Genomic DNA, 15761 nt, shown 5'->3' on the forward strand with positions numbered 1-15761 from the left:
CTAGTGCCAATTTTAGCTTTGGAGGGGTTTTGAGATGAAGCAGAAGGGCATTTGCTTTTCTTAAACTGGCCAAGTCCTCACTGGCCAGGTTTTTTTTGTTTTGTCTGGTTTTTGTTGTTTGTTTTTTTTTTTTTTTTTTTTTTTTTTTGTTTTTTTTTTTTTTTTTTTTTTTAACAGAAGTAGTTATATTATTGTCATGAACTCTGATTAGATATCCAATCTAATAGACTGAAAATTTTGCACATAAATCTCAAAGGACTGCATTGGATTATCAGTACCAGTTGATGAAAGTAAGTGCTCTCCAATTTTTTTAGTGTGCCCATATTAAATGAAAAGAGGTATCAACTTATGGAAACATTTATCTGAATGAAGTTACCACCATCAAATGATGACCTTATGAGATTGGCTAAAGAAAGAGCCATTAACATAAACTGGTAGACTGCATGAAACCAAATAATGAGACATCAAGCAGAATAGCATTAACGATAAGAAAAACCCCAACAAGCCCTACATAAAAAAAAAAAAAAAAAAAAAAAAAACACAACAAAAAACAAAAACAAAAAAACCAAACAAACAACAAAAAAAACCCCACCAGCCTCCAGTCTTCAATATTTGCTGCACATATAATGGCAGGTGGTTGTTTTTACTGACATCTTTCTGAGCCTCTGCACATTACAGTGCCCCCCCAATAGAAGCAACACTGGCAGAACAGAAATAGCCTCATTTTCAAGAGCTCTATCTGCACTAAAAGTTTCTTTTAGTTTTCCTCAACTCCCAGTTCATCTCTGTGAGGAACAGTACTCAACATATGGCTGCTGAAACATAAATACTGACATCGCTACAATAAACAATTCCAATAATCAATTTAAAAGCAAAGCAATATAGGAAAAAAAACCCCAAACCCTTAAAAAGTACCATTAAGAATTAAACCTGGATACGTCTAAACACCTGCAACTGGTAATTAAAGCAGAATGAATCAAGAGGGGGAGCTACCATCACAACAAGTAACGAAGCACGAGGAACCAGAGAAACCCAAATGCACTGAGCCAGGGATAACAAAGGACATTTTTAATTGTATTTCTTCACTTTCCCATCCCCACAAGCTTCTCATTGTAGCTCCTCCACTATAATCTCTGCCACTGAGGTCTCACTTTTGGGCTCTTCACCTCCCTCTTAGCTCCATATTTCCAACTTGCTGGAATTTCCTTCCCTGAATCAGCTGCCTGTGCATGCCTTCTCTTTTCAGCAAAGCGCTATTCCTCTTGCAAGAATAAAAGTCTCCCCATTCCTCTCCCCACATAATGAGCTATATACACATCAAATCCACTGGCTGACATCTATTTTCCTGGGGGTTTTTTTAGGACGTTAATAATGTTACTTTGAAAAATTTTAAGTGTGTTCCATGGCTTGACAGCATTGCGTGTGTGTCACAGACTGTTATTCTGCCACCCTTGTGTTTCCAGTTTCAGCCTGCAGCACAATTTGTATTCCATTTCCTCAGGATCAGACCTTCCAAAACATTCGAGGCTTGCTCCTGACGCAGTGAAGGAAAAATTGACCCTGTAAATGTAGCCTCTTTTAAGGAAAGCTCTATCTGTAAAATGCCTAGATCTTTTATGATATAGAGGAGATACTCACACACACACACAAAGAAGAAAACCTCTGCTGAAAAGATAAGCTCATGGAGTGTCCTCTGCTGAGATGAATCTTTCCCTTTCTGCAAGGAAGGAAAGATCCACATATTTCTGCAGCACCATTTTTCCTTTTTCTGCCTCCCACAAGCAAGCAAGAATTGATTTATCCAATCCATAATAAAAGGCAACATAGCAACAGAAAAATATATCCGTTTGATCCAGTGTTACCAATTACACTTACACAACACACCCACCACCAACTTCTCTCACGCACTCTTGCAATATGAATGCACCTCTCATTTGAGGAATTCATGCTCAGACCACATTAAGTGCCTGCCTGTATAATTTATCACAAGGTATTAGACACACACAAAGTTAAACTAAGGTTCATTTTATCTAGTAAGGGATGAGTTTCTGAACTATAAATCACAACATACTGACATTTTAGACGCTACTCAACCCATGTGTGATCCATAGGTCTGGCTGGCAAACTGTTCTGGTGCTAAAAATACAATAATATGTTTTATACTCCCTATTATTAAATTTACTGTCACTTCATCATCCCAGTGTTGGACTGGTGCTACCACTTTGCCTTTGATTGTCTGTACCAAAAAGCAAGTTAAAAAACCCCAAACATAGTTGATACCTTGCAAAGAAGTGATAGAAGTAAAACAGACCAAATGGAGTTAAAACTCTCTCCTACACAGCTTCATAAAAAGAAAACTCTTAAGTATCAACAAAGTTCTAGAAATTTATCATGATGTTCAGACTAGTAGAGAAAGCACTGACACTTTTTCCTACCTTCATTTTTAAATCCTACCCATAAAAACCTGAATGTAGACAACAACACGTATTGTAAATAGGACTCAAAATCCTACCGGGAATATATATCTTATCTAGATTACTTCAGGAAAAGTTACCCTGCAACTTGAAAAATGACATCATTAAGCAGTCTCCTAAACTGGATTTGAGAGATGACAAACTAATAGTTACTTTTCATTTCCTTTTTTTTTTTTTTTTTTTGCATACTTAGAAATTCCTACTGCAAGTTTCAGTTCAACTGTGTTTGTCAGATCAACTCTATCCAATTAAATACACTTCTCCACAACGCATCTGCTTGAGTGACACAAGTAGTGCAGGACACCCCCAATTGCCTAACTGCTTCTGACTGCCACAACCCTTCCAGTAATCATTTCTGCAGCAGATGTCCCTGCAACAAAGGGTTTCTAGAGCCTCACGCAAGCTTAGATCAAATCCTTTCACTTTACTCTCCACTGTTTCTCTAGGACTGGAGCAGCCTCACATAGTCCAGCATAAGCCGAGCTCCTGCTTGGTCACACCACTGTTTCATGATTGTAAGACCAAACAGGTCTGTAGATCTATTCCCCAAGTATTAAACAACTGCCATGAATAATAAAATTCAGTGAACAGCACAATATAAAACTCTACCCTTACTTTCATCTCTCTTTTACATACTACTAACATGCTGGGATACCTTCTTTACAACACTGCCCATCTGATTAAATAGCTGAAGAGAAAAGAGAAAGAGTACCACTAAGTAATTTCACATCATTGACTATTACTATACCCAAACAGTTATTTATTACTCTATGAGCATGTGGACTATGCATCAATTATACCAGATTTTCTGAGCTGTCTCCCCCTAAGCCCAAATATCCTTTTTGACACTGAAATATCTTACCACCTTATTTCAAGAAATAAGGTATATTGAAGTTACTTTTTTTGTTCACTTACCTCCTCCTGTATATTGTTTCTGAATAAAAAGCTCATTGGTAATAATTTAAACCTTGTTTTTGAGTGTCATTTGGGAGAGAGGGAAAGGAGGTAAATTTTCATTTCACTTCCACCCGTGTAAATACAAAAATAAGATAATACATCTATAAGTAAGATAATACATCTATAGTTTGCACTTACATTAGCATAATCAAGATCAATGTTTGTCATGTGGCAGTAATTTAGTAAGACATGTCAAAATCAATTTACCCATCATATCAGATGTCCATGAACCACAATTCCACCTCAACCCAAAGAAAACTTGACCTGTTGAATATGAAGCAATATGTTTTCACCCATGATGAAGTCTCACCCTCTTTAGAACAGGCTAACAAGCCACAGATTTTTGTGGGGAAGAACAAAACCCACTTTGTCACGAGAACTTAGAATCCCACAACTTTCTTTTTGCTTTCATTACAATTCAAATACTTACAGATAACTTAGGTTTCCCAATCAGTAGCTTATCTTGTTTTAATCTTTATACAGAGTGTTCACTGAGGTTCAGCATTTGGTTCTAAGAAGTATCTCAGAAAGATTTACAAAAAACCCTGAAGGTTACAGATTGTAAAAAATTTGTACAAACAAATTCTTATGGTGCCCTTTGAACAAATCCACAAAGACCAGAAAGCAAAACGTGCCCTTATTCCTTTACTTCCACTCTTCATCTTTGCTCCTTTCTACATATTTATATCTCTCTCAGAGTAAAGTCAAAAAGGGAATGGAAAAGAACAGGAATGGAAAGAAATAATGAGGACTGTCAGGGAGATGAGGGGGCTGTTTTCTGCCAACAGTACCATTTTATTAATTGCATTTTTATAAAATCAGCTCTCTGAAAACCATAGCTGCCAAGTATTTAGTTTTCTTACATTCACACAACCTGAGACTTAAAACAGTTTTGCTGAAATTTCTTGGGCTATAAAGCAAGACACAACAAGACACTCTAGCAGCCTGCATTCACTAGAAAGTAAGCAGAAGTTAGAGGTGTCCAACCCTCATTAATGTATGTAAAACATATTGGTAATGCTAATATTGTTCTTGAAAAGAAAACAGGTCAAGTTTCAACTCTCTACTGGCATGACAGCAGTATAAACATGAATTTTTATTATCTGACTGTGAGTTTGAGATGATAAAATACACGATCTACAACTTTTGGTGTACAGAATTGTAGTGTGCTATATTAATTGCCCCCAAAGTAAAGCACAAAACATGAATCCACCATTACTGACTTAAATTGTTTCATTGACTCCACTTAAGCAGTGCAAGAGATCTGTTTTCAGGGTAAGCTGGGAAAAGATACACAAGTCAGGAACATTTAACCTGTGGCACCCGACATTGATTTTTTTTTTTTTTTTTTTTTTTTTTTTGTAAACACGATCTATATTAATGTTGGCCTTCCTATTTTTCCCTTGGTCGTACGGGTGCAGGAAACTCCACTGCATCAGAATGAGGTCAGTAAGCAAAGGCTCAATCCCATTTCCACTCAATTGAGTGGCAGAACTTCCATTAACTTGATAGGGAGTAATAGCAGCGTCTGAATGGCAAAAGATATCCAGCAGGCCCCCTTTTCTTGCCTTGGGCACGGATTATATGCATCAGTATTTCAGGATATAAAAGAGGGGAAAAAAAAAAAGTGGTTATTTGGGAGAGTTGAGAGAGGGGATTATTTCCATGGTTTTGTTTGTTTGTTTTGTGGCGAGCCGTGTTGACACGTAGCCAAGTGCAAACAAGAAAGTAAAAACTAAAACTGTGTTACATGCCGCAAGGGAAAAAACAATCTGGTTTTATAATGCATCAGGAAATTTCCTCAGGAATAATGCTGTCACAGCATGCTTGCATGATATAAAGAGAAAAGAGATACAGAAATGAATAAACGATTAGGGGAGGAGAAGATTTCTAATGGACCAGTTAAAGACCATCAAGTCTCTGATATTGCCTGCAAGCAAATTGCCTTGTCACACACTTACACCTTCATGTGAGAGGAGAGTTACACAGTTAGCCCTTTCTGCTGATTTGCATCACTTGTTTGCTATTACAACAGTTTTCCTAGGGAACATTTCAATCATCAAAACAGACGAGCTTGAAGCCAGCTGGACAATGCTCTGCAGCTCAGCTGAATACATCCGCTGCTTTCAAGCAAATAATCCAAAGTTGATTCCCCCCACCCAGCTCCCCACATTTGTGGGCTATACCTCACTATGTTTTACATTTCCTTAGTTCTTTTAGGGTGTGTCTCTGCTTTTGCCTGAAGGTGAGCAAGTCCTGGGGCCTTCAGCCAGTGGTCCAGGCATCTGAGCAGGCTCTGCCCTAGGAACAGCCATAACTGAGAAGGGCTTGCACAGCCTCTTCCTATGAGGAGCTTAAAACATTTTAAAAGGATAAACACTAGCACATCTACTACATCTTTATCATTCATTTGCTAAAGACTGAAGGAAAAAAAAAAAAAAAAATCTTTTTTTTAATGCTTTAAGATCCATAATGTCTTCAGGAATATTACTCAGTACCTTTTTAATCTATAGTGCCTTTCTCTTTATTTGCATTTTTAATTAGAGGAAGGTTTATGAATTAACCTCAGCATAATGGAAATATATTAGCAACATATTCAATCATTGATATGTATGTTCATCTAGATAAAAAAGTACCTTGAAAATTCACACACTATGTTTAATACACAACATTTTTCTTTTAATTTCAAGCCTTGTGTTTCCTTACATACAGAACTGAAATAACATTTCCTTTTTAGCTCAAGATGGAGTTCACAACTCGATCTTCTCTTTGCTTCTCTCTTTCAAAAGACCACCACCTTTCAGTCCACAGCACGCAGTTAAGCGATACTTATGAGCGAAAAGGTCTTTGAATGAATCCTATTAAATGTGCTCAGTGCTGTTTTTCTGCAGTACAGCTGTATACAATAGGGAACATTTTATCTTTGGACTAGTCCTTAAGAATAGAAAATGTACTATATGAAAGCCGATACGAATACAATTAGAAAAATGTGCAAGTCACAGAAACGAGCGTCCAATTTCTTAAAAGAGTCAAAGCTTCCAAAAAGAGTAATTTGCTCACTAAGTAACGTGAACTATTTAGCATGCAGTGTTATTCCATTTTCCTCTTAAGGTTGTTTTACATTTACATTATATTTGTTGTTTTATACTCCCTCAAGTAACAACTTAAAGACTCTCAACTTTATCACTCCACGATGTCTGAAACAAGACATTGATTTCCTGTTTCAAGAGTGGGACACGGCAACGGTTCACATATCACGCTGCCTCTAAAGACACAGACTTGGTCAGCCACCGCTCTGCCCCTGAGCAGAGCTTCCTAATAAGCCAGTCCTGATGGGCTAAGCAGAGCAAAACTAGATGCCCTGGGGGACAAACTGGTCCCTCTCATGGAAAGGACAGACGGACACCAAAAGTCATAGAATCACAGAATCGTTTAGGTTGGAAAAGACCTTCAAGATCATCGAGTCCAACCATTAACCATGCCCACTAAACCATGTCCTTAAGTACCCTGTCCACTCGCTTTTTGAATATCTCCAGGGATGGTGACTCAACCACTTCCCTGGGTAGCCCATTCCAATGTTTAACAACCCTCTCAGTAAAGAAATTTTTCCTAATATCTAACCTAAATCTCCCTTGTCATACAAACCAAAGACCCTGTGGGATCCCTGTGGTGGAGATGCCCCTATCTGTGGCTTCGAAGGGATGGGGAACCTTGCGGAGATGTTGCTAACATGAATTTTAAGAGAAATCCCATGATACTGCTTCTCTTTTATGCCAGCCCATAGGGTGATAAAACCCTGTGACATAGCGATTCCTGTGTCATAGCAGTGGTGCATCAGTAGACAGTAACTGAAAGCCAAAACAAAAACACCCAAAACACATGTGGAAAGATCAGTTCTTGATTTGGGGTCTAACTTTAATTTTTCATACAACCCAGCACACTCTGCTGTAGTGATCAACCAAGATAAATTTTCACTTTGCTCTGCTTCCTAGCCATGAAATGCCATAAAGAACTAGATAAGGATTATGTCTTTTATCCAGCACACCAGGAGACTAGTGGCAATTTATTTGAAAGGAGAGGACTTTAGATAGAAACAAAAAAGGCAATGTTGATTAACATAACTCAGTATTTTCTTTTAAAATGGAGTTTAATATAATTGAGAAGTTGGGGATCTGAGTTATGCACTGCTTATGCACTCAGAAGGTACAGAAAGAACATGAGCAATACAAGCTTTTCCAAGGCTGTTTCCAGCTAAAGTTCATTATCTATGGTCTTCTGAAAAATAAACAAACCACAAACCAAACCAACAACCCAAACCTAACGGATCAGCTAGTTAGATTATTTCAGCAGTGGCCACTCATTGCGCAGAACACACAAATGAGTTAGTAGTTTCAAAATATAAATATATGTCCACAAAGAAATGAAATCACACAGCCAAACTAATTTCTTGAGGCACTCTTGCAACTTATCAGATAACAGTAATTCACCAATGAAGATTTAAACCTCAACTTCTTTAACTTAATAAGCATGTGATCTCCATTGCTTTGTATGTTGTGTAGGAATTTACATTTGCATAAAGGACAGAAAGAAAGCAAAAAAAAACCCCCCCTCTATCAAACCATTGTGGTAATGTTGTAAGAGCATTTTACAATGGAGCCAGTGAAGACTGCTAGAGCATCCGTCCCTATATTACTAAGAAAATACTTTCTTTTTTTTTTTCTTTTTTTTTTTTTTTCTTTTTTAATCAAAAAGCAAACAACAGCAGCCTTACCAAGCAACATTTGAATTTCATGGCTTGCATTTGGAAATGCTTTATCCCTAAACTTTGAAAAGACTGCAGTGATTTAGAATGGTGTTACAAGAAGCTGGACCTTGTTAATTCACTAACATGACTCTTAGAAACACTGTGAGTTAACACATTTGGATAAATAAGCAAACAAGGCAGAAGCGGGGGAAGGAAAACAGCTCTGAAATACAGCTCTGCATCACCATTACCAAAGGCTGAAAGTAAGATACAGTTGCTAAAGGCATCAACACCACAATACTTTACATGCATTCAAAACATTTAACTACAGTGACTCATACTATATTAATTAACATTTTCTAGTATCATCAGTGAACTCAAGTAAACTGCAATTATTGTGCAGAGACATTTCTGACATAGCAAAGTGAAAGCCAGCAATGTAAAATGCAGTAACTTCTTAAAAGGCTGACAGCCGCAAACTGCTAATATCAGGTACGGTATGCTGGAAACAGTGATGCAGCGGCTGTATCATGCCAGACCATTTGTGTAATCAGAGGCATGTCGAAACTCATAGGAGCCTTGCATCTATCAGGCTCCTGCGAATCACTTAAAGAAAGGAACGAAGATTAAGCGCACTGCACAGAATTACAAAATGAGACGGGAGCTAATGACATGTCAGGAAGAGCATTAAAATGGAGCATTTAAAAATTCACATGTGGATTGAAAACAAACACAAAAATGTCTCGAGCACATACGGGTCGGAGAGCTTGTAGTGCTGAGCTGTACTCTCACAGAGCCGTACTCCGATCTGAGGCCTGCAGGCTCTCCTTCAAGAATGTTTCTTAGTCATTTATATTGTTGTTTCACAACTCTGTTTACAAGTCAGTGGGAGTTCTTGATACTCAAAAAAGCCTACCAAAAATATTTAAGTGCCTAAATTTCAGTTTATATATACATTTAAATGTGCATTTACATTCCAAACTTCTGTCAACTCTTAAAAGTTTGAGTCAGACTGTACCGCTATGTGTTGTAGATCTCCATACATTAGGAGGTTGGTTCTTCTGTGTTTTTTCTCCTCTTAGCTCGTAAGATTCTCCTCCCTTTATTTTTTTTAAGTAAAAACTTATTTTACTTCAAGTAACAAAATTAAGTATGTAAAAAACCCCCACCAAAACCCTAAATGACTTGGGATAACAGCAACAAAATGTCAGCTGCTTAATTTTCTTCCCCATAAGCTCATTCATAATTTCAGAATTATAAAATTTTAAAGGGTTAACATAGGCCCAAAATATTGATGATTTTTAAGAGATCTTCATTACCTTTCAAAACACTTGGACCATCTGTAGTGTCCCTGCTTGTCAGATTTCAAAAACCAGGACCACAGCTGTGTATGCAGGCTCTTTTGCCTTCCAAAACGGACATACAAAGGAAGTCACAGAAATAATATCTTAAATAAAGGCAAAGGGCTCAGAATTGTCATACCTACTGAACAACTTCATTTACAACCACTGACTAAATCCATTATAGATGCTGACAGCTTTAGATCTATGTATTACGTTTTGGGGAATAAATGCCACTACATATTTAGCCTTTATAGAGCAAAGCTTTTATTTTGTGTATAAATCTGCGTTTAATGAGCCTTGAAAGAGATGATTGCTAAATAACAGCCTGCTGCATTCAAGCTCAACTGCCTCCAATTATATTGTTTATAATTATATAATTGTACAATATAATGTGTGTCCAACAATCCCTGTGTTTTATTACTGCACAGCACTATGACACCAGCGTAAATCACCTTTTCACTTTCACAGTCAGCCTCTTTCATTTTGCTTAGTCAGCCAACACAAATGCACACGGAACTGCACTTTTGACTGCTGAATGCATCAAACCAGCTTACCAGCCTCAGCAGAAATAGGAAAGTAATGGAAGTGGTCAACTCACAAAGATGAAAGGAGAAAGAAAGGTACTGTCTATACAAGAAAGTGAGGGAGGAAAAAAAAAAGAAAAAACTGGTTCAAAATCATACATGGTGTTTGTGAATTCTGTTTCTTAGGGTGTTTCTTGTTGGCAGATGCTTCTGAATATATTGCCTAAGCAAAATTCTCATGAGAACTAGTGCAAAGCAGCCAACATTGGCAGATAACGTTCTTCGCGTTGTTCTTAGTCCTATGTGGATATCGCGGCATTTGCTGTAATGGCACTAAAATTAGCAAGAATCTTATTAGCAAACACGCCATTATACTGTTAAACACCTACACAAAGCTCTCTTCTTCCTCCACCTCCAAAGAACAACATTTCTTCTCCCTGTTCCATCATTTGAAAACTAACCCAACTTTTAATCAGCAATTTAATACACCGGCACTCAGCATATACTTGTAACAATTCCTGCCGCAGAAATTTAAGCCCCTAAGTCATCCATAAAACTCCTTTTTGACTTGACAGGGACAGCATTGCATGGTTTTGACATGACTTGTTGGGCACACCTTCCAAAGTAATAAAATTCTTGTTTTTAAATGTGACATAAAGCCCTCTGCCGCCCTCCTCCCTTCCCTTCAAGCACACTATCCACACAGGATTTTCTCCTTTTCTCTTTAGCCCCAAAGTCCTCACACCCATAACACCTGGCCTTTTAACGAATGAGGCTCTGGTACTGCAACCCCCCCACCAGAAGGGCTCCCATCGATCTCCCCATCAGCGGAGGGCAGCTCACACCTGTATTCTTTTTGCTCTTGGCTGCCTGTAAAGCACTGACTTTGAGTTGGGCCATGCTGACTTTTAAAGCCTGCAGCTTAGCCTTACTCCAAATCAATACACTGAATTTTGACAATTTGAAACAACAACTCTTTTAATGGTTTTGGTGTCTTTAGGTGGCTAGTAGGTGAGCCCTTCAAAGGGGACTTTGGGTGTAGGGCTTCACAGCCTCTAAACTACCCGAGCCTGTCCTCCTCCCTCATCAGCATTTGCATACCTTTAAAACTCCTGCACTTGGAGGCATGTGTACAGCTAAAATCTACTACTATCATCATTTTAACAACTTGGACAATTTCCCTAATTGGGAGAAGTTGGTTTAAAACTATGATTAATTTTTTCAATGTTACCAGTAAAATTACTGCAAACACCTTTTCAGGTCAATTAACTTCACTATTGCACATCAGTTCCTAAACAGTCCCTTAACTAGAGTCAGTGACTGTAGAAAAGCAAGGCAGCTGAACTTCTCAAGTTTAGATGTTGTTTTGGAACTGAAGACTAAATTAGAAGTTAACATGTAATTATACTTATGAAATTATTTTAAAATAATAGCTATATCACTTTCTTTGATCTTGAGGAAATGTTTCCCCATTACTTATCAAACAACCTACTTTTATATGCCATCTCTTATAAAAATTCTTCAAACTATGACCTTAATACAAACATTTGTATTGTGTTGAATAGAAAAGCATCAGGTAGTGAAAAACACGATCACTGTCTCAGCTTTGAAAAACTGGTTGTCACAGCAAGAAATACCACACAAATGACAAACACACCGATATTAACTTGTATTTAGATTTAGCAAATCATTTCCTATAGCCAGGCAAACTTGTTAAACAAAATCCAAGCAGAAGCCAATTAAAGGAAACATCCAAGGGCAGGAGGGAAAAGGCGCAGCGAAGAGGCAGCCCACGCAGAGTGTCACGCAACCATGGGTCCTCTCGGTCACTTCAAAGCAGCCTGGGGCTGACTGTGGGACCACAGGGAAAAGCAACGTGCTGCCAGCACAGGACATGGCACCATTTCCATTCTCAGCACAGAGACCTCCCACAGCTTCTAGATCCCCAGATGTACTCAGAGGTACTGACCCAATTTCCAACTGCTGTACTTTCCTTGCTAAAATAACTGGCAGAGTTTCCCACGGCATCCTCCCCAGGTTCTCAGCCTCTTCCAAGGTAGGTGTCTGTGCACCTTGCCTTGAACACCGGTGCTCATTATAGCAACAGGAACAATACTGTTGATGGAAGAGATGCTTTCTGCTAAACTGTGAGAGTATATATACCTCAAATTGCTAAAGTTGTTAAGATATTTCTAAAATTCAGAGCCCTTTGATTTGCCTTCTTGTTTCCAAGTGTCTGGGATTTGCTCTCCCATCTTTACAAGCTTTCCTCAGCAAAAATAAGGGCTACATCTTTTGGCTTTTTCAAATAAATGCCAAGGTTTCAAGTGTTCTCCCCATCCTTTTTCCATTTCACTGCATGGGAAGGAGGGGTGAGCATAACAAGATCTGCAGTAAAGAGAAATAGCCATTCTGAGTTCAGGTACCTTGGGTAAAATACCTGGGAGCAGCTCCGTAGGACCCCACTGTTCATAAGCAGCTGCCTGACATGTGAAGCGATGACACCCTGTCTGTTTCAGCATTTTAAATAAATGGGCATCTAAACTGTTCTCACCTGGCTTGATTTCAAGCAGAAAATTAGGTACCAGCAACAGCAAGAGGAAGCACTTGTTGGCTGGCAGTGGAAGCGTACAGCAAGGGCAAATTTAAAACTGGTGGGGGAGGCAGAACAGACTACATAAAACTTGTTACCAGCTGAGGAAAAGATAAATTTGGAAAAAAAAAAAAAAAGCAGCTTATATCTTACATTTTGGGTCAGTTTTCTTTCACACATGTACTACATAACCTTTGAAAAGGCTTTTCAGTAGATCTATTACTGCACTTGGTTCTGCTTCACACTTCTGTAAAGTCAGAACTGTCGTGGTGGTTTGGGTTTTGTTCATATGCTTTAAGGGTTGTTTTCCTGACTGCTATACTTGGACTCTTCTCTAAAAGTTACTGAATTTGTGTTGCATTGCACCTTCAGAATATCTACGTAATACAAGAAATTGTCTGCTATAGAGGAACTGCTTCAGAAGATAATTTTTTCTTTATTTGGTGGGGTTTTTGGGGTTTTGGGGGGTGTTTTTTTGTTTTTTTTTTTTTTTTTTTTTTTTTTAACCCCTCTCTGGAGAAGTGGTATCATTAACTGAAGTAGTCATGGCTTTAAAAAAAGTGTTTGTAAGCAAGAATGATTAAACAATAGTGTATGTTTCAATCCAAATGGAAAAAAAAAAAAAACAGAAGGTAGAAACAAAAAGAAAACACACAAGTATGTCAAATTTAAGAGGAAAGAACATCTTGTCCTAACCATTGATAAAGGCCACTTTCCACCCCTCAGAGGTACAAATTGACAGTAGATAAGTAAGCAGCACAGAAAGAATATGCGTTAGATACCAAAATTTTTGCTGAGAAATAGAAATCTTGCTATTCTGTAGATGCTAAATGTACCAAACACTTCAAACTGATCTTAGCTTACTACACATACATGGATGAACTGTTACTTCCACAGTCACTGCTACCAGGTGCAGCAATTTCCCAGCTGGCTCTTCCAGTTACACCAGGAAAAAGGAAAAAAAAAAAGTCTTCCTTTGCCATTTGCAAATGTCCAGGAAAATGTACATGTTAGGCATGCCAAATCGTATGCACTTTAAGCCCTGAATTTGCAAAAGGTTAAATGAAGTCTGAGCAATAAAAGCCTTGCATAATTTACTATTTTTCCTAGAACATGGGGAAGTCGCACAAACCAGCATCCAATTTCTTAAAAGAGTTAAAGCTTCCAAAGAGAGTAATTTGCTCATAGAGTAATAGGAGCTATTTGGCATGCAGTGTTATTCCATTTTCCTCTTAAGATTGTTTTACAGTTACATTATATTTGTTGGTTTATACACAGTTAGGTATGGTCACACACCAGCAACAGTATTGCTGAGAAACAGCTGTTAGTTACTTTGACTTCCAGCTGAAACAATCTTTGAAAAAGTGGTCACCTGTTACGATATTTTACATACATTAGCTTCCTTCACAAAGTTGAAGTATTGTAAGAGGGTAAAACAATCATGCTTCAACAGCTTTATCACAAAATCTATCTCTATTTAAGAAAAAAACCCATGCATGTCAGTGCATGCGAATGTAAAGTTTTCAATTCTCCTTTCCTTGAACAGTCTTGCATCAAATCTTTGCACAATAGGTTGTTTTAATTTATTTATTTTTACACAAGAAAATTTCGAACGCATTTTTTCCATCCTTATCCCTCAGAAAACCCAGCACAACTGAAGGAAAAATGTGTTCTTTTTTCTTCCCCCCTTATTTAATGTATATTCATCGATTAAAACAGTGGTGAAAGTAGAACTCTTTATTTACAGGTCCATTAAGTATGGTATGTCTTAATTTGATTCTGTCAAGAGCCTGTAGATGCCACTATGTATTTGAATTCATAATAGAATATGAAAAAAAAAACAAGAAAAAAATAAAATCATGAGATTCATTTTAACAGAACATGCTAAAGCATTTCTTGAAAGAAATGGAAATGAATAAAGAAAAGCTAAAGGCAGAAGAGGAGTCATTGCTCCAATATTAGATTTTGTTCTGTACTGAGGTTCATGTCCTTGCTGACAGCTCGCAGGTAATACATTATTGCAAGTAACCAATATGCATTCCTTGATCAAACACTACAAGTCTACATAAGGAATTTAAAAGTCACATGTTCATGTCTTTTCATAAAGTACACAAATATATGTAAAAATTATGTTCGCACCTGCTGAAAATGCTCTTCCCTCCCTGCTTTCTCCCCACAATCTTTTCTTTCCTTGAAAAAAAATGGTTTCACTATGCACTGAAAACATTATTAGTGTAATTTTTAAGGCTGTAAGGTATCAGGCAGTCATTCATGATATCATAGATACCATAAGACACAAAAATACATATTTCAGCCATTGGTCACACATTTTGACTGTGTATGTCATGCAAGGATGGGTTTAAACATTATAGAACATGCAAGTGAACAGAATAACGGCTTTTCCATTTCCCATGTGGGAAAAATACATGACTGATTCCAAAGCCTGAATTCCTGGGTGTGGTACTGATATCAGGTTCAGGTGGCTTTCCACATGGGATTCATCTGCAAGAAGCCTCCAAGCTTGTCAACATTAGTATTCCAGGATCTCAATATTCCACAGTGACATATTTTAATTCCATTACCTATTACAAAAAAAAAAAAAAAGAAAAGTGTCTCTCCTGCCTCCAAAGCACTAAAAAGAGCCATTCTTTGGCCATGCTTTCTGAGCTCTCTGCTCGTGCCCTGAGCGAGCGAGGAGAATTACTTCACAGGTCGATGGTTGTTTGTAGGACATTTTAACACTAATTTCAAGCTTCACCTATGCAATCAGGTCTTGGGTTATCCGGCAGCTATACAAGAGCCCAAAATGCCAACAGCCATATATCTGGAGCCTGTCCCCTAAAAGGGTCTTCAGCTCTTCAGAGGAAGTGCTTGCTTCTTGCGGGAACTGAGCCCCATCACTGGAACTCCCTCCCCTCACGTTAATTATTTGCCTCCTAAAGCAATTTGTCAGCTTACTGGGAGAACAGCTTCCCACAGGTAGCTCCCTACCTTACAGAAAGGAGAAAGGACAACCTAGTTCCCTTCTGTGAATTCACATAGCCTCTTTAAACTCCTCATAAATCCCCACTGGAAAGCTTCTCTGAAACATTTTCAGGACTCTAGAGTATTGTTCTCCTTTCTGAA

This window comes from Aquila chrysaetos, chromosome 4 (assembly GCF_900496995.4).
Source record: "Aquila chrysaetos chrysaetos chromosome 4, bAquChr1.4, whole genome shotgun sequence".
Classification (NCBI taxonomy): domain Eukaryota; kingdom Metazoa; phylum Chordata; class Aves; order Accipitriformes; family Accipitridae; genus Aquila; species Aquila chrysaetos.